Raw genomic sequence first — 19,073 nt, 5'->3', positions numbered from 1 at the left:
AACCCTAACCCTAACCCTAACCCTAACCCTAACCCTAACCCTAACCCTAACCCTAACCCTAACCCTAACCCTAACCCTAACCCTAACCCTAACCCTAACCCTAACCCTAACCCTAACCCTAACCCTAACCCTAACCCTAACCCTAACCCTAACCCTAACCTAACCCTAACCCTAACCCTAACCCTAACCCTAACCCTAACCCTAACCCTAACCCTAACCCTAACCCTAACCCTAACCCTAACCCTAACCCTAACCCTAACCCTAACCCTAACCCTAACCCTAACCCTAACCCTAACCCTAACCCTAACCCTAACCCTAACCCTAACCCTAACCCTAACCCTAACCCTAACCCTAACCCTAACCCTAACCCTAACCCTAACCCTAACCCTAACCCTAACCCTAACCCTAACCCTAACCCTAACCCTAACCCTAACCCTAACCCTAACCCTAACCCTAACCCTAACCCTAACCCTAACCCTAACCCTAACCCTAACCCTAACCCTAACCCTAACCCTAACCCTAACCCTAACCCTAACCCTAACCCTAACCCTAACCCTAACCCTAACCCTAACCCTAACCCTAACCCTAACCCTAACCCTAACCCTAACCCTAACCCTAACCCTAACCCTAACCCTAACCCTAACCCTAACCCTAACCCTAACCCTAACCCTAACCCTAACCCTAACCCTAACCCTAACCCTAACCCTAACCCTAACCCTAACCCTAACCCTAACCCTAACCCTAACCCTAACCCTAACCCTAACCCTAACCCTAACCCGAACCCTAACCCTAACCCTAACCCTAACCCTAACCCTAACCCTAACCCTAACCCTAACCCTAACCCTAACCCTAACCCTAACCCTAACCCTAACCCTAACCCTAACCCTAACCCTAACCCTAACCCTAACCCTAACCCTAACCCTAACCCTAACCCTAACCCTAACCCTAACCCTAACCCTAACCCTAACCCTAACCCTAACCCTAACCCTAACCCTAACCCTAACCCTAACCCTAACCCTAACCCTAACCCTAACCCTAACCCTAACCCTAACCCTAACCCTAACCCTAACCCTAACCCTAACCCTAACCCTAACCCTAACCCTAACCCTAACCCTAACCCTAACCCTAACCCTAACCCTAACCCTAACCCTAACCCTAACCCTAACCCTAACCCTAACCCTAACCCTAACCCTAACCCTAACCCTAACCCTAACCCTAACCCTAACCCTAACCCTAACCCTAACCCTAACCCTAACCCTAACCCTAACCCTAACCCTAACCCTAACCCTAACCCTAACCCTAACCCTAACCCTAACCCTAACCCTAACCCTAACCCTAACCCTAACCCTAACCCTAACCCTAACCCTAACCCTAACCCTAACCCTAACCCTAACCCTAACCCTAACCCTAACCCTAACCCTAACCCTAACCCTAACCCTAACCCTAACCCTAACCCTAACCCTAACCCTAACCCTAACCCTAACCCTAACCCTAACCCTAACCCTAACCCTAACCCTAACCCTAACCCTAACCCTAACCCTAACCCTAACCCTAACCCTAACCCTAACCCTAACCCTAACCCTAACCCTAACCCTAACCCTAACCCTAACCCTAACCCTAACCCTAACCCTAACCCTAACCCTAACCCTAACCCTAACCCTAACCCTAACCCTAACCCTAACCCTAACCCTAACCCTAACCCTAACCCTAACCCTAACCCTAACCCTAACCCTAACCCTAACCCTAACCCTAACCCTAACCCTAACCCTAACCCTAACCCTAACCCTAACCCTAACCCTAACCCTAACCCTAACCCTAACCCTAACCCTAACCCTAACCCTAACCCTAACCCTAACCCTAACCCTAACCCTAACCCTAACCCTAACCCTAACCCTAACCCTAACCCTAACCCTAACCCTAACCCTAACCCTAACCCTAACCCTAACCCTAACCCTAACCCTAACCCTAACCCTAACCCTAACCCTAACCCTAACCCTAACCCTAACCCTAACCCTAACCCTAACCCTAACCCTAACCCTAACCCTAACCCTAACCCTAACCCTAACCCTAACCCTAACCCTAACCCTAACCCTAACCCTAACCCTAACCCTAACCCTAACCCTAACCCTAACCCTAACCCTAACCCTAACCCTAACCCTAACCCTAACCCTAACCCTAACCCTAACCCTAACCCTAACCCTAACCCTAACCCTAACCCTAACCCTAACCCTAACCCTAACCCTAACCCTAACCCTAACCCTAACCCTAACCCTAACCCTAACCCTAACCCTAACCCTAACCCTAACCCTAACCCTAACCCTAACCCTAACCCTAACCCTAACCCTAACCCTAACCCTAACCCTAACCCTAACCCTAACCCTAACCCTAACCCTAACCCTAACCCTAACCCTAACCCTAACCCTAACCCTAACCCTAACCCTAACCCTAACCCTAACCCTAACCCTAACCCTAACCCTAACCCTAACCCTAACCCTAACCCTAACCCTAACCCTAACCCTAACCCTAACCCTAACCCTAACCCTAACCCTAACCCTAACCCTAACCCTAACCCTAACCCTAACCCTAACCCTAACCCTAACCCTAACCCTAACCCTAACCCTAACCCTAACCCTAACCCTAACCCTAACCCTAACCCTAACCCTAACCCTAACCCTAACCCTAACCCTAACCCTAACCCTAACCCTAACCCTAACCCTAACCCTAACCCTAACCCTAACCCTAACCCTAACCCTAACCCTAACCCTAACCCTAACCCTAACCCTAACCCTAACCCTAACCCTAACCCTAACCCTAACCCTAACCCTAACCCTAACCCTAACCCTAACCCTAACCCTAACCCTAACCCTAACCCTAACCCTAACCCTAACCCTAACCCTAACCCTAACCCTAACCCTAACCCTAACCCTAACCCTAACCCTAACCCTAACCCTAACCCTAACCCTAACCCTAACCCTAACCCTAACCCTAACCCTAACCCTAACCCTAACCCTAACCCTAACCCTAACCCTAACCCTAACCCTAACCCTAACCCTAACCCTAACCCTAACCCTAACCCTAACCCTAACCCTAACCCTAACCCTAACCCTAACCCTAACCCTAACCCTAACCCTAACCCTAACCCTAACCCTAACCCTAACCCTAACCCTAACCCTAACCCTAACCCTAACCCTAACCCTAACCCTAACCCTAACCCTAACCCTAACCCTAACCCTAACCCTAACCCTAACCCTAACCCTAACCCTAACCCTAACCCTAACCCTAACCCTAACCCTAACCCTAACCCTAACCCTAACCCTAACCCTAACCCTAACCCTAACCCTAACCCTAACCCTAACCCTAACCCTAACCCTAACCCTAACCCTAACCCTAACCCTAACCCTAACCCTAACCCTAACCCTAACCCTAACCCTAACCCTAACCCTAACCCTAACCCTAACCCTAACCCTAACCCTAACCCTAACCCTAACCCTAACCCTAACCCTAACCCTAACCCTAACCCTAACCCTAACCCTAACCCTAACCCTAACCCTAACCCTAACCCTAACCCTAACCCTAACCCTAACCCTAACCCTAACCCTAACCCTAACCCTAACCCTAACCCTAACCCTAACCCTAACCCTAACCCTAACCCTAACCCTAACCTAACCCTAACCCTAACCCTAACCCTAACCCTAACCCTAACCCTAACCCTAACCCTAACCCTAACCCTAACCCTAACCCTAACCCTAACCCTAACCCTAACCCTAACCCTAACCCTAACCCTAACCCTAACCCTAACCCTAACCCTAACCCTAACCCTAACCCTAACCCTAACCCTAACCCTAACCCTAACCCTAACCCTAACCCTAAATGGTTTCTTAACCCTAACCCTAACCCTAACCCTAACCCTAACCCTAACCCTAACCCTAACCCTAACCCTAACCCCTAACCCTAACCCCTAACCCTAACCCCTAACTCCAACCCTAACCCCAACCCCTAACCCTCACCTTCACCCTCTAACCCTCACCCCTAACTGCAACACCCTAACGCTAACACCCTAACCTCTGACCCCTAGCCCCTCCCAGTCCCCCCAGCGCCCTTCTATCCCTAGCCCCCCCCTACGCCTAGTCTTCCCATACCCCTTAACCCTAATGGCCAGGTGCTGATATGTAACCCTAAAGCTGTTACTGGGATTGCCCACCAGGGGGCACTGAAAGTCTAATAATAAAGTGTGTGGCACAACCCTAATGCTATTACCAGGGGGCTCCCTAATGCTAATGCTATTTGGTGTGAGCATATGCACCCTAGGTAATAGCTGTGTATGTGTATAGTATGTATGTATGTACAGTGTGTACATGTGGTATGTATAGTGAGTATATAGTATATATAAAAAGAAAGAAAAAATAATAAGTATAGAAAGGCTTAATTTGCATATTTAATGATTTCAGTAGCAGGGGTAGGATACTGGCTGGGAGCAAATAATTTTTTTTTTAAATGGTTAAATTATTATTATTTGCTCCCAGCCAGTATGCTAGAAAAAAGAAGAGGAAGAGAGGAGAAGAGGAAGAGAGGAGAAGAGGAAGAGAGGAGAAGAGGAAGAGAGGAGAAGAGGAAGAGAGGAGAAGAGGAAGAGAGGAGAAGAGGAAGAGAGGAGAAGAGGAAGAGAGGAGAAGAGGAAGAGAGGAGAAGAGGAAGAGGAAACAGAAGACAAAGACAAAGAGAGACAGAGACAGAGACAAAGAGAGACAGAGACAAAGAGAGACAAAGACAAAGAGAGACAAGACAAAGACAAAGAGAGACAAAGACAAAGAGAGACAAGACAAAGACAAAGAGAGACAAGACAAAGACAAAGAGAGACAAGACAAAGACAAAGAGAGACAAGACAAAGACACAGAGAGACAAGACAAAGACAAAGAGAGACAAGACAAAGACAAAGAGAGACAAGACAAAGACAAAGAGAGACAAGACAAAGACAAACAGAGACAAGACAAAGACAAAGAGAGACAAGACAAACAGAGACAAGACAAAGACAAACAGAGACAAGACAAAGACAAACAGAGACAAGACAAACAACAAAAGACAAACACAGGACAAACACAGAACAACAGAGGACAAAGACAACAAACAAAGACAAAGACAACAGAGGACAAAGACAGGACAACAGAGGACAAAGACAGGACAACAGAGACAACAAACAGAAAAAAGACAACAGAGAAGACAACCAGAGAGAACAAAGACAACCAGAGAGAAGACAGAAAGCACAGAAAACAACAGAGAAAACAGAGAACAGAGCAAAAAGCACACACAGGAGAGCTGAGAGAGCAGAACAGAGAAAAGAGCAGAACACAGAGAACAGAACAAAGCAAAAAGCACAGCAAAGAGCACAGCAAAACAGAAAATACAGAGCAAAGCAGAACACAGCAGAACACAGAGAGCAAAGCAGAAAACACAAAGCTGAGGGCAGAGCGCAGAATACAGAGAAAAGCACAGAGAGCAGAGCACCACAGTGCAGGCAGACTGAAAGAGTAAATAGTAAAGACAGAGAAAGGTAGAGAGAAACCTGGACAAAGTGAACATAGACAATCAGGGAAAAGGAGAAGAAAAAGGCATAAGAGACAGACAAAGAAAAAAGAATAGGAAACAGAACAGAGGACCAAAAAATTAAAATAAGAACAAGACAAAAACTTCTGCCTTCTTCTTATTTTAAAAGGTCAAAAGAGCAAGAGCAAAGAGGAAAAGGGTAAGAGCAAATGTGTGGCGCATGCAATTCAAATAAGACAACAGAAACAAACAGCAAAACCATCTTTATTTGAAAGGAGACACACACACCACCATCTTTATTGTTTTATTGCACAAAAAAAATCATCATCACAACATACAAACCATAACAAGCCCACACTCTACAAGAGCTGCACACACTCTTCAGCATTCACCTCTACATTCTCACCGCTACTACTCTCATCAGTCGGCAAGCGCCTCCAGTCTTTTGGACAGCTCCCAGTAACAACGTTACTGGACACCTCCAAAAACTGCCCTGCCTACAAAACCCCCGGTCCCCAGCCAAAGCTCCGCACCAACATTGGCGATGATCATCGCCTCACAGAGCAGCCGGGACCGGGGGGAAAAAAACCCAGCCGGGGGAAAAAAAAAAAATCCCCCAGCTGGGGTTTTTTTTAATTATTTTAAAATAAATTCTAACTACAACCTGGAAAAAGAAAAACACATGCATACAAAGTTAGACACACTCACCACCAAGCCCACCCAACAACCACACAGCTGCCCACTCACTCCCACCACAATCATTCTACCTCCCTACAGTAACAGGCAAGCGCCTCCAGTCTTTTGGACAGCTCCCAGTAACAGCATTACTGGACACCTCCAAAAACTGCCCTGCCTACAAAACCCCCAGTCCCCAGCCACAGCTCCGCACCAACATTGGCGATGATCATCGCCTCGCAGAGCGGCCGGGACCGGGGGAAAAAAAACCCAGCCGGGGGAAAAAAAAAAAATCCCCCAGCTGGGGTTTTTTTTTAAATTATTTTAAAATAAATTCTAACTACAACCTGGAAAAAGAAAAACACATGCATACAAGGTTAGACACACGCACCACCAAGCCCACCCAACTGCCCACACACTCCCACCACAGACAGTCATCACAGCTACTAACAAAACCACATGCTTCCATCCTTATTTAAAGATAACACTATCCTGGCATGAATAGAACCCCCCCCCCCGCCCCCAAAATGGCCATCCCAATAAAAAAAATTAAAGAAAAAAACCTACTTTTATCTCTTACTGACACAACCCCCCCCCCCAAAAAAAAAAAGAAAAAACAAAATAAGTGTTTCATAGATACATTATTCTGCTCTGGCAACTACCATTACTACACCCACAGGCAAGGCAGCTCCAAACACACACACAGACACGTACACACAGACACGTACACACAGACACGTACACACAGACACGTACACACAGACACGTACACACAGACACGTACACACAGACACGTACACACAGACACGTACACACACCCTCCATGCAAAAAACAATGCCAGCACACAAGATGCTGCCAGCCAGAAAGCCCTACAATGCCACGACCGTGCGGCTCTGGTGCTCTCCACAAGACCAGAAAAGAGTCAGATGCCACCATCTGTGATGGAAAGGGGCCGGCAAAGCGAGGAACGGCCATGCAGAAGAGGCCGGCAAGAAAGACCCGAGGCTCTGATGACACAGGGAAGAAAACCCTGAAAGGGCACCAGGAGGATGCAAAATAAGAGAGGCCTCAGAAAACACACAACCAACAAGACCTGAATGATGGCTGCCAAGATGATTGGCCAGAAACAATGCAGAATCACAGTGACAGACTGCTGCTTTCAGCTGCCTGCACAGAACAAGATGATCATTGGAGCAACACAGATGAGTCGGTCAAGACCAGACAAAAGACAGCAGATGCCTGTTGCACTAGCACTACAAAGCATATGCTGTGCTCCTTGAGCACAAAGAGCAAGGGCAACATCAAGACCTGAGCAAAAGATAGCACAGCTACAACACACACCACATACACTACACAACAACACAGACACAGGCTAGAGCTGCCCTGCCTGACACCCACCCTCACTTTCTGCCATGCACACCCCACTGCCTCTGCCACACACACACACACACCCACCCACACACACACACACACCCCGCAACACCCTTTGCCCATGCACTTCGCTTTTGCAGTGCTCTGCATCACTGTTGCTCCTCAAGAGGCATCCTCAACAGCAGACACATCCTCTGCAGCAGCCACACCCTCTGATCTTCTTTTGCTCACCACATTTGCCTTCATCATCTGCCAAACCAGAGCACAAGCAGTCACCCCCTTGCCAGTCAGCTCCATCCCCATCTGCAAGGGCACCCTCCACCAAAGCGCCATCGGCGCTCCACTCACCTGCACCGCAACAACTCCAAACGCCAACATCCTGCCTGGGGGGAAGCCCGTGGCGCCTGGAAAAAAACAAAATAACAAAGTGACCCTTCTGCCAGGCAGCGCTCACCAGCCCTACAACATCCAGCTCCAATCCACTCACCTGAAAGTCTCAGCCACGCCTGGGAAAGGCCCACAGCAGACCTGAAAAAACAGAGAAAAAGGCATCACCGACAGGCAGCCCAACACCACCCACACCACAATAAAATCACACCCAACAGGCTGCCCCACTCACCTGCTCAGGCTCTTCTCAGCACTCAGCTGCTTCTCTCCACAACTTCCCGCAAAACCTGCAAGCACAGAGAGAAATCACACACTCAGACGATGCCCGCAACACCACCACTCCAGTACATCACGGACACACTCCACACACCACCATGGCTAACACCCACAGGCAAGGCAGCTCCAGCCCCAAAAACACACAGACAAACAAACAGCAGACACAAACACAGAGGACAGCTCTACACAAAAAAAACCCTATTCCCACACATAAGACTGCCGGCCAGAAAGAGCCGCACGGTCATGGCGTCGTAGGGCCGAGGCTCTGGACAAGCCCAGAAAAGAGTCAAACGTCAATGCCCAGGATGGAAAGGGACCGGCAAAGCTCAGAAGACTGACGCAGAGGAGGCCGGCGAGAAAGACCCAAGGCCATGATGACACAGGGAAGTAAACCCTGAAAGGGCGCCAGCGAGACGCAAGACAAGAGCGGCCCCGGAAGAGGTGTGGCCGATGAGGCCTCAACGGTGGCCACGACTATGACGGACCGCAAACGGCCACAATGCACAGTCAGAGTCACAGACCACCCCTTTCAGCTGCCTATGCAGAACAAGACGTAGTCCATTGGAGCAATGCTGATGAGTCTGGCCAGGCAAAAGACAATGGATGCCTGCCACACTACTGCTGCAGAGCATAGGCTGTGCTCCTTGAGCACAAAGAGCAAGAGCAACATCAAGACCTGAGCAAAAGATAGCACAGCTACAACACACACCACATAGACTACACAACAACACAGACACAGGCTGGAGCTGCCCTGCCTGACACCCACCCTCGCTTTCTGCCATGCACACCCCACTGCCTCTGCCTCACACACACCACTCATCCAGAACAACCCTCCACTCTACACTGAACATCAGCACGCACACACACATACACAGAAACTGAGGATGCCCCAACACCCTTTGCCCCTCAACTTAACTGTGGCAGTGCTGTAGGTCACCGGTCCTCAAGAGCCATCCTCAGCAGCAGCCGCATCCACACTGATCTTCCTTTGCTCACCACATTTGCCTTCATCACCTGCAAAACCAGAGCACAAGCAGTCACTCTCTTGCCAGTCAGCTCCATCCCCATCTGCAAGGGCACCCTCCACCAAAGCGCCATCGGCACTCCACTCACCTGCACCACAACAACTCCAATGCCTGGGGAGGAAGCCCGTGGCACCTGGAAGAAAACAAAATAACAAAGTGACTCTTCTGCCAGGCAGCACTCACCAGCCCTACAACATCCAGCTCCGATCCACTCACCTGAAAGTCTCAGCCACGCCTGGGAAAGGCCCACAGCAGACCTGAAAAAACAGAGAAAAAGGCATCACCGACAGGCAGCCCAACACCACCCACACCACAATAAAATCACACCCAACAAGCTCCCCCGCTCACCTGCTCAGGCTCTTCTCAGCACTCAGCTGCTTCTCTCCACAACTTCCCGCAAAACCTGCAAGCACAGAGAGAAATCACACACTCAGACGATGCCCGCAACACCACCACTCCAGTACATCACGGACACACTCCACACACCACCATGGCTAACACCCACAGGCAAGGCAGCTCCAGCCCCAAAAACACACAGACAAACAAACAGCAGACACAAACACAGAGGACAGCCCTACACAAAAAAAACCTGTTCCCACACATAAGACACTACTGGCCAGGAAGAGCCACACAGTGGTGGCATCGTAGGGCCTAGGCTCTGGACGAGCCCAGAAAAGAGTCAAACGTCAATGCCCAGGATGGAAAGGGACCGGCAAAGCTCAGAAGACTGACGCAGAGGAGGCCGGCGAGAAAGACCCAAGGCCATGATGACACAGGGAAGTAAACCCTGAAAGGGCGCCAGCGAGACGCAAGACAAGAGCGGCCCCGGAAGAGGTGTGGCCGATGAGGCCTCAACGGTGGCCACGACTATGACGGACCGCAAACGGCCACAATGCACAGTCAGAGTCACAGACCACCCCTTTCAGCTGCCTATGCAGAACAAGACGTAGTCCATTGGAGCAATGCTGATGAGTCTGGCCAGGCAAAAGACAATGGATGCCTGCCACACTACTGCTGCAGAGCATAGGCTGTGCTCCTTGAGCACAAAGAGCAAGAGCAACATCAAGACCTGAGCAAAAGATAGCACAGCTACAACACACACCACATAGACTACACAACAACACAGACACAGGCTGGAGCTGCCCTGCCTGACACCCACCCTCGCTTTCTGCCATGCACACCCCACTGCCTCTGCCTCACACACACCACTCATCCAGAACAACCCTCCACTCTACACTGAACATCAGCACGCACACACACATACACAGAAACTGAGGATGCCCCAACACCCTTTGCCCCTCAACTTAACTGTGGCAGTGCTGTAGGTCACCGGTCCTCAAGAGCCATCCTCAGCAGCAGCCGCATCCACACTGATCTTCCTTTGCTCACCACATTTGCCTTCATCACCTGCAAAACCAGAGCACAAGCAGTCACTCTCTTGCCAGTCAGCTCCATCCCCATCTGCAAGGGCACCCTCCACCAAAGCGCCATCGGCACTCCACTCACCTGCACCACAACAACTCCAATGCCTGGGGAGGAAGCCCGTGGCACCTGGAAGAAAACAAAATAACAAAGTGACTCTTCTGCCAGGCAGCACTCACCAGCCCTACAACATCCAGCTCCGATCCACTCACCTGAAAGTCTCAGCCACGCCTGGGAAAGGCCCACAGCAGACCTGAAAAAACAGAGAAAAAGGCATCACCGACAGGCAGCCCAACACCACCCACACCACAATAAAATCACACCCAACAAGCTCCCCCGCTCACCTGCTCAGGCTCTTCTCAGCACTCAGCTGCTTCTCTCCACAACTTCCCGCAAAACCTGCAAGCACAGAGAGAAATCACACACTCAGACGATGCCCGCAACACCACCACTCCAGTACATCACGGACACACTCCACACACCACCATGGCTAACACCCACAGGCAAGGCAGCTCCAGCCCCAAAAACACACAGACAAACAAACAGCAGACACAAACACAGAGGACAGCCCTACACAAAAAAAACCTGTTCCCACACATAAGACACTACTGGCCAGGAAGAGCCACACAGTGGTGGCATCGTAGGGCCTAGGCTCTGGACGAGCCCAGAAAAGAGTCAAACGTCAATGCCCAGGATGGAAAGGCACCGGCAAAGCTCAGAAGACTGACGCAGAGGAGGCCGGCGAGAAAGACCCGAGGCCATGATGACGCAGGGAAGGAAACCCTGAAAGGGCGCCAGCGAGACGCAAAACAAGAGCGGCCCCGGAAGAGGTGCGGCCGATGAGGCCTCGACGATGGCCGCGACTATGACTACACTGCAAACGGCCACAATGCAGAGTCACAGTGACAGACTGCCCCTTTCAGCTGCCTGTGCAGAACAAGATGTAGTCCATTGGAGCAACGCTGATGAGTCTGGCCAGGCAAAAGACAATGGATGCCTGCCACGCTACCGCTGCAGAGCATAGGCTGTGCTCTTTGAGCACAAAGAGCAAGAGCAACATCAAGACCTGAGCAAAAGATAGCACAGCTACAACACACACCACATAAACTACACAACAACACAGACACAGGCTGGAGCTGCCCTGCCTGACACCCACCCTCGCTTTCTGCCATGCACACCCCACTGCCTCTGCCTCACACACACCACTCATCCAGAACAACCCTCCACTCTACACTGAACATCAGCACGCACACACACATACACAGAAACTGAGGATGCCCCAACACCCTTTGCCCCTCAACTTAACTGTGGCAGTGCTGTAGGTCACCGGTCCTCAAGAGCCATCCTCAGCAGCAGCCGCATCCACACTGATCTTCCTTTGCTCACCACATTTGCCTTCATCACCTGCCAAACCAGAGCACAAGCAGTCACCCCCTTGCCAGTCAGCTCCATCCCCATCTGCAAGGGCACCCTCCACCAAAGCGCCATCGGCGCTCCACTCACCTGCACCGCAACAACTCCAAACGCCAACATCCTGCCCGGGGGGAAGCCCGTGGCACCTGGAAAAAAACAAAATAACAAAGTGACTCTTCTGCCAGGCAGCGCTCACCAGCCCTACAACATCCAGCTCCGATCCACTCACCTGAAAGTCTCAGCCACGCCTGGGAAAGGCCCACAGCAGACCTGAAAAAGCAGAGCAAAAGGCATCACCAAGAGGCAGCCCAACACCACCCACCCCACAATAAAATCAGACCCAACAAGCTCCCCCGCTCACCTGCTCAGGCTCTTCTCAGCACTCAGCTGCTTCTCTCCACAACTTCCCGCAAAACCTGCAAGCACAGAGAGAAATCACGTGCTCAGGCGATGCCCGCAACACCACAGCCCATCCACATCAGGCATTCGCTCCCACACCTTTTCCTGCTCCACTCTCCCATCCCAACTGCTGGGCTATAGCTCCCCACACCGAGGTCCGCCACACACCTGTAAAACAGGAACGGCGCTGGGCGACGGGGACAGCGCCGACGAGGTGATGGCCCTACGCCGGGCTCTATGTCCACTCCCGGACTGATGCTCACCTCACCCTGCTCCTCCTGGATGTGAGCGACCTGCTCCCCGCAAGGCTCCACGCCTACAAGCACAAAGCAAAAATTAACCGCGCAACCCACTGACTGCAACACTCTCCTTCCAACACCAAATCTCTAGCTCACCTTCTTGGGGCATGCCCCTTTCTTCCTCCAGCTCCCTTGGGCCCACTCAGAACACTGCTCAGCATCTGCAAAAAACAACAAAACAAAACAACATAAAGTGGAGCACACAGACATTGACAAATCACCATTCCAGTCCATCACTGACACACTCCGCACACCACCATTCCTAACACCCACAAGCAAGGCAGCTCCAAACACACACAGACAGACCAAAAAAAAAAAAACATTAGACACAAACATGAAGGAAAGCCTTATGCAAAAAGAACTATTCCAATGCGTTCCACATGGTATCTGATGACACCACAGCCCTGCGGCTCTGATGCTCTGGACGAGCCCAGAAAAGACTAAGATGTCAACGCCCGGGATGGAAAGCGGCCGGCAAAGCGAGGAACAGCCATGCGGAAGAGGCCAGCGAGGAAGACCTGAGGCCGTGATGACGCAGGGAAGAAAACCCTGAAAGGGCACCGGTGAGACGCAAAACAAGAGCGGCCTCGGAACAAGAGCGGCCGACGAGGCCTCGACCGTGGCCGCAAAGATCGATGGGCACGATGCAAAGCCGGAGGCACGGACCGCCCCCTTCGGCTGCCTGCACGTGACGAGACACCGTCCGTGGGTGCGATACTGATGAGTCAAGCCAGCAAAACATGACAGAGGCCTACAATGCTAGCGCTCCACAGTGTAGGCCATGCTCCTTGAGCACAAAGAGCAAGGGCGACATCAAGACCTGAGCAAAAGATAGCACAGCTACAACACACACCACATAGACTACACAACAACACAGACACAGGCTGGAGCTGCCCCGCCTACCGCACCCTCACTTTCTGCCATGCGCACCTCAGCACCTCTGCCTCACACATACCCCACTCATCCAGAACAGCCCTCTGCTCTACACTGAACATCAGCGTGCACACACACACACACACACACACAGAGTTAAGACACCCCTGATACCCTTTGCCCCTCAACTTAACTGTTCAAATGCTGGCCATCACCATCGCTCCTCAAGAGCCATCCTCAATGGCAGCCGCATCCGCGCTGATCTCCCTTCAGTCACCACAGTTGCCTTTATCACCTGCCAAACCAGAGCACAAGCAGTGACCCCCTTGACGGTCAGCTCCAGCCACATCTGCGAGAGCACCCTCCTCCAAACCACCATTGTCATCGCACTCACCTGTACTGTGCCAAAGCCACGCTCCAGCATTGTGGCTGTGACGCTGCCCGTGGCATCTGGAAAACGCAAAACAACAAAACTACTCTTCTGCTAGGCAGTGTGGACTAGCCCTACAACTACTGCCACACCATTATACGCACCCATTCCACTTCACCTCAAATCCTCAGCCTCGCCTGGGAAAGGCCCGCACCGTACCTGAAAAAGCAGAGCAAAACACATCACCGAGAGGCAGCCCAGCAGCACCCTACCGCATAATAAAACTCAGGCAGACAAGCTTCCCTTCTCACCTGCTCAGGCTCCTCGTTGCCGCTCAGCTTCTCCTCTCCAAAACTTCCTGCAATGCCTGCAAAACCAGCGAGAAGACCACACCTTGAGGTCATGCCAAAAAACCACACCCCATGCACAACATTACCTCGCTACAACACCTTTACCTGCTCCGCTCTCCCATCCCAACTGCCGGGCTACGGCTCCCCACGCCGAGGTCTGCCACACACCTGTAAAACAGGAACGGCGCCGGGCGATGGGGACGACGCCGATGAGATGACGGCCCTACGCCGGGCTCTACGTCCTCACCCAGACTGATGCTCACCTCGCCCAGCTCCTCCTGGATGTGAGCGACCTGCTCCCCCCAAGGCTCCACACCTACAAGCACAAAGCAAAAATTAACCGGGCAACCCACTGACCGCAACACTCTCCTTCCAAAACCAAATCTCTAGCTCACCTTCTTGGGGCATGCCCCTTCCTTCCAGCTCCCTTGCACCCACTTGGAACACTGCTCTGCATCTGCAAAAAGCAACATAAACTGGAGCACACAGACACTGACCGATCACCATTCCGGGCCATCACTGCCACACTCCATACGCTACCATTGCTAATAACCGCAGGCAAAGCAGCTCCAGCCCCCCCCACACAGACAAGCATTAGACACAAAACAAACACACATAGGTACAAGCATCAGACACAAACATGCAGGAAAGCCGTACGCAAAAAGAACTATTCCCACGCATAAGATGCTACCAGCCAGAAAGCCCTACGATGCCATGACCGTGCAGCTCTGCTGCTCCGGATGAGCCCAGAAAAGAGTCAAACGCCACTGCCCGGGATGGAAAGCGGCCCGCAAAGCTGGGACGACCGATGCCGAAGCACCCGGCCGGGAAGACCCGAGGCTGCGGCGATACAGGGAAGAACCCTGAAAGCATGCCAAGAAGATGAAAAACAAGAGCAGAAACAGAAGAGGGGCAGGCAAAAAGGCCTCGACAATGGCCCCGAAGATGAGCGGCCGCAAATGGTCACAATGCAAAGCCGGAGCGACGGACCGCCCCTTTCGGCTGCCCGCACAGGACGAGACGCGATCCGCTGGAGCGATGCCGATGACTGAGGCCAGGCAAAAGACGGCGGATGCCTGCCGCGATGGTGCTGTGGAGCGTGGGCTGTGCTCCTTGAGCACAAAGAGCAAGAGCAACATCAAGACCTGAGCAAAAGATAGCACAGCTATAACACACACCACATAGACTACACAACACAGACACAGGCTGGAGCTGCCCTACGTACCACACCCTCACTTTCTGCCATGGGCACCCCACCACCTCTGCCTCACACACCACTCATCCAGAGCAGCCCTCCCTACTACACTGAATATCAGCACGCATGCACAGAATGAAGACAACCCCAACACCCTTTGCCCCTCACCTTAGCTTTTCCAGGGCTGGGGGCGGGGGGGGCGGTCAAGTCACTTTTGATCCTTAAGAGGCATCACTCAATGGCAGCCACATCCTCTCTAATCTTCCTTTGCTCACCTTCATCACCTGCCAAACCAGAGCGCAAGCAGTCACACCCCATGCCGGGCACCTCCATGCTCATCTGCAAGAGCGTGCCTCTCCAAACCGCCGTTGTCGCTCCATTCACCTGCACCGCGCCAAAGCGATACTCCCACATCCTGACTGAAAGTAATCCCATGACACCTGCAAAAAACAAAACAACAAAATTACTCTTCTCCTAGGCACTGCGGACTAGCCGTAAAACAACTGACACGCCATTACACTCACCCATTCTACCTCACCTCAAATCCTCAGGCATGCCTGGAAAAGGCCCGCAAGGTATCTGAAAAAGCAAAGCGGACAGCCCCAGAAGCCACGGTAGGAGTCAGAAGCAGAGCCACAAAAGAGCAGATGGCAGTGGGTTCGCAGGCACAGATGAAAGAAAAGAGCTGCCGGGCGAGACTGCAAACTGCTTCCTGCCGGTCCCGAGAAGGCCAGCAGTTTTTTTTCCTCTCTCAGCACTGAGGCTTGGACAAGAAAAGAGGTGAATTCGTTAGCTTGCAGCAGGTTGCTTTTTGACCCCTTCAGACACATGGACTTACTCACAGCTGCACTTAGTTTCCAAAGATGTGACTTCCTTTCTCATCATACTGCACTTCCAGGCAGGAAGAATGCTCACTTGGCTCTTCACACTCTTCACATAAAGTCTAGACTCTTCCATAACTCTGCATACTACAAAAAAAACTTACTCACTTCCTCTTGGAACAGAGCTGACAATATTTCTGAGGAGCAGCAGAACATCCGGCAAGCAAGCCGGAAACCACAGTAGCTGACGAGAACGATATCTCACATGCATCCACATTACTGGACATAAGGCACACAAGCACTACGTAGAGCAGAAACGTAGATGGAAATGTTTTCCGGGGACCCCTGTTCTGTCCTTTTCTCTGCAATCCAGCTGAGGGACAAACAATTCTTCGAGTGTCATCATCTTCAAAGAGCCGAGCGATGAAGCTGCATCCCTTCCGCAATAAACACAGAAACGCAACAAAACAATACTGATGGTTAACAAAAGATACGACTGCAGACGCGGAAGCCCTCTTCCACCCCTGAACGCCCCGCGCCGAGACACCGACGCAAAACCGAAACTGCCTGCTTTAAGCGATTTTTCTGGCAGGCTTACGGCTCCACCTTCAGCCATCCCGTTGCTCTAATCTTAAGGAACAGCCTTTGCATCTCCAAATGCAGCAATAACTCTTCCTGGATACCTTTGCTTCTGCAAATGCTGCTATTCGCCGAGACAAGTTCAGACCACTAACCCCAAAGGACAGCAAACGCAGAATGAACTCCCTGCCACCAGGCCCTCGGTTTATGTACCCCTAGCCCCGCCCACTGCCCTACCCACAAGCCCTGGGAAGGGGAGGGGCAAAGCACTGCCAGCCATAAAGACAGAGGGCTAGGGAAGAGCAAGGCTTTTGCTTCCACTCTGTAGCTAGGCTGCAGAGCACAGAAAGGCTAAACAGACCTCTTGGATAAAATGGACCAGCTTCTTTGTTACTAAGACTTCATATACTGTATCCATAATACCAGGAGGTCTGTTATTAAATTCTTTTACCCTAACTAGCACTAGCCTTTACACTGAAAACTAGAAATCAGTTCTGCTTAGGCTTAGAAAGAAAACTACAAGATTCCACATAACCTATAAAGGGAACGCTACACCACACTGCTCTAATTGCTTCACACCTGTATTGAATACAGCTGTTGTAGGAAGACAGCATTTCCTCTAGGGCAAACCAAGATATCTAAATAACCCCCCGGAACAACGCTGCTTCTGTAATGTGAGTACTTCCAAACAGGGGTATTTCCTGTATAGTACCTAGAGTGCTTAGAAAAAGGGGCCACTGGGTGGAATGGAGAGTTCCCCACGGGAATACTACCTCTGTATGCCTAAGTGGAGGACTCGCACGAGGAGGGAAGAGGGATGCTAAGAGGGCTGGAGAACCCACGCAGGGCTCTGGGGCACAACAAAGGCTTCCAGAAGCAGTTATGAATGGATGACAGCGGTCACACAAGGACTAAAGGGCCAAAACAGAGCTCAGGCACAAAAGAAAGGCTGACAGAGTAGTCCAGAGTAAAATAAAGGGGTTCCTCAGAGCTCTACAGGACCAATAGAGGTCTATGCAGCACAACAAAGCTCTAAAGAAGAATCCAGAGCAGATTAGATATCTCTTACGCAGAGTAGAGAGCAACTAAAAGAAGGCAGAAGAGAACAAGTAAAGCCTCCAAAGGGGTTCAGAAGAAAACATGGGTACTCAGGCACCTAAACAATGAAAACAGCACTCTAGGGCATAAGAGAGGGCTCAGGAAGAATTCTGAGACCACTAAATAACTCCTAAAGGAAATAGCCAAAAGACAGATCTAGGGAACAAGGAAGGACAAAAGAGTAGTCCAGAGGCCACTAGAGAGGTGCTAAGCAGCCCGCATGGCCAAGGAATGACTCTGGAGAACAAGGAAGAAATCTGAAGGGCTTCTGAGGAGACTAGAGAATTCCAAAGGGGGCTGTGCAGCCAGAGGACAGCTCTGGTGCAGAACAAGCACCACACCCCAGGAGTGGTTCTGAGCAGACCAGAAGGCTCCTAAGGGGACTAAAAGGCAAAAAACCCAAAACTGGCTAACGTGACTGACCTCAGGAGGTGCTCTGAGGAGACAGGAAGGCTCTTATACTATGCAGATGACCAAAACAGGGCTGTGGGGCACAACAAAGGCCTCCAGGTGGGTTCTCAGTGCACTATAGGGGTCCTAAGGGAACTGGAGATCCAAAACACAGCTTTGGATCATGACAAAGGCCTTTACAAGCCTGCTGAGGGGACTGGAGGGGTGCTGAGGGGTCTGGAGGACAAAGAGAGCTCTGCACGGAAAAATAAAAGCACAAGAGATGAGGCCAAAGCAGAACAGAGGGCTGCTAAGTCTGGTAGGGGAACAAAAAAGGGCTCCACAGCATGAAGAAAAGCTCAACAGGAATTCTGAGGCTTCTAACACGGTCCTAAAGTACTCTAGATATCCAAAATGGAGCTCTGAGGCAAAAAAAAGGTTAATTGGATTAGGGCTCGAAGACAGCCAGGTGGCCCAATTCAGTGGAAAAGAGTCGTTGAGAGCGCAGTAGAAGGGTGCTAAGGCATCTACACTGTGAAGAAATGCCTCTGGACAAGAAGGGAGAAATCTGGAGGGGTTGCGAGTAGA

General features: G+C 51.2%; 4 long non-coding RNA genes across 5 annotated transcripts; all 4 read right to left on the bottom strand.

The window, feature by feature from the left end:
• Positions 1 to 8,691: 8,691 nt before the first annotated feature.
• LOC135323621 (uncharacterized) lies at positions 8,692 to 10,028 on the bottom strand. Its single transcript, XR_010385103.1, has 4 exons — positions 9,625 to 10,028; positions 9,493 to 9,533; positions 9,365 to 9,409; positions 8,692 to 9,265 (listed from the first exon to the last, which is right to left on the bottom strand). It is a non-coding gene; the product is annotated as an uncharacterized LOC135323621 (long non-coding RNA).
• An 81-nt stretch (positions 10,029 to 10,109) lies between these two features.
• On the bottom strand, positions 10,110 to 11,732 carry LOC135323620 (uncharacterized). Its single transcript, XR_010385094.1, has 4 exons — positions 11,043 to 11,732; positions 10,911 to 10,951; positions 10,783 to 10,827; positions 10,110 to 10,683 (listed from the first exon to the last, which is right to left on the bottom strand). It is a non-coding gene; the product is annotated as an uncharacterized LOC135323620 (long non-coding RNA).
• Positions 11,733 to 12,662: 930 nt separating this feature from the next.
• On the bottom strand, positions 12,663 to 14,557 carry LOC135323613 (uncharacterized). The gene is made up of 7 exons (XR_010385089.1): positions 14,508 to 14,557; positions 14,364 to 14,419; positions 14,217 to 14,271; positions 14,077 to 14,132; positions 13,877 to 13,977; positions 12,906 to 12,970; positions 12,663 to 12,826 (listed from the first exon to the last, which is right to left on the bottom strand). It is a non-coding gene; the product is annotated as an uncharacterized LOC135323613 (long non-coding RNA).
• A 1,284-nt stretch (positions 14,558 to 15,841) lies between these two features.
• On the bottom strand, positions 15,842 to 17,158 carry LOC135323600 (uncharacterized). Of its 2 annotated transcripts, none has more exons than XR_010385072.1 (5): positions 17,102 to 17,158; positions 16,440 to 16,855; positions 16,122 to 16,360; positions 15,982 to 16,037; positions 15,842 to 15,881 (listed from the first exon to the last, which is right to left on the bottom strand). It is a non-coding gene; the product is annotated as an uncharacterized LOC135323600 (long non-coding RNA). The 2 variants fall into 2 exon arrangements; XR_010385081.1 differs by having other exon boundaries at positions 16,136 to 16,360.
• Between the last annotated feature and the right edge of the window lie 1,915 nt (positions 17,159 to 19,073).

This window comes from Dromaius novaehollandiae, chromosome 1 (genome assembly GCF_036370855.1).
Source record: "Dromaius novaehollandiae isolate bDroNov1 chromosome 1, bDroNov1.hap1, whole genome shotgun sequence".
NCBI classification, from domain to species: Eukaryota; Metazoa; Chordata; class Aves; order Casuariiformes; family Dromaiidae; genus Dromaius; species Dromaius novaehollandiae.
Note: the sequence above shows the minus strand (reverse complement) of the source record. Positions and strands in the feature narration are given on the sequence as shown.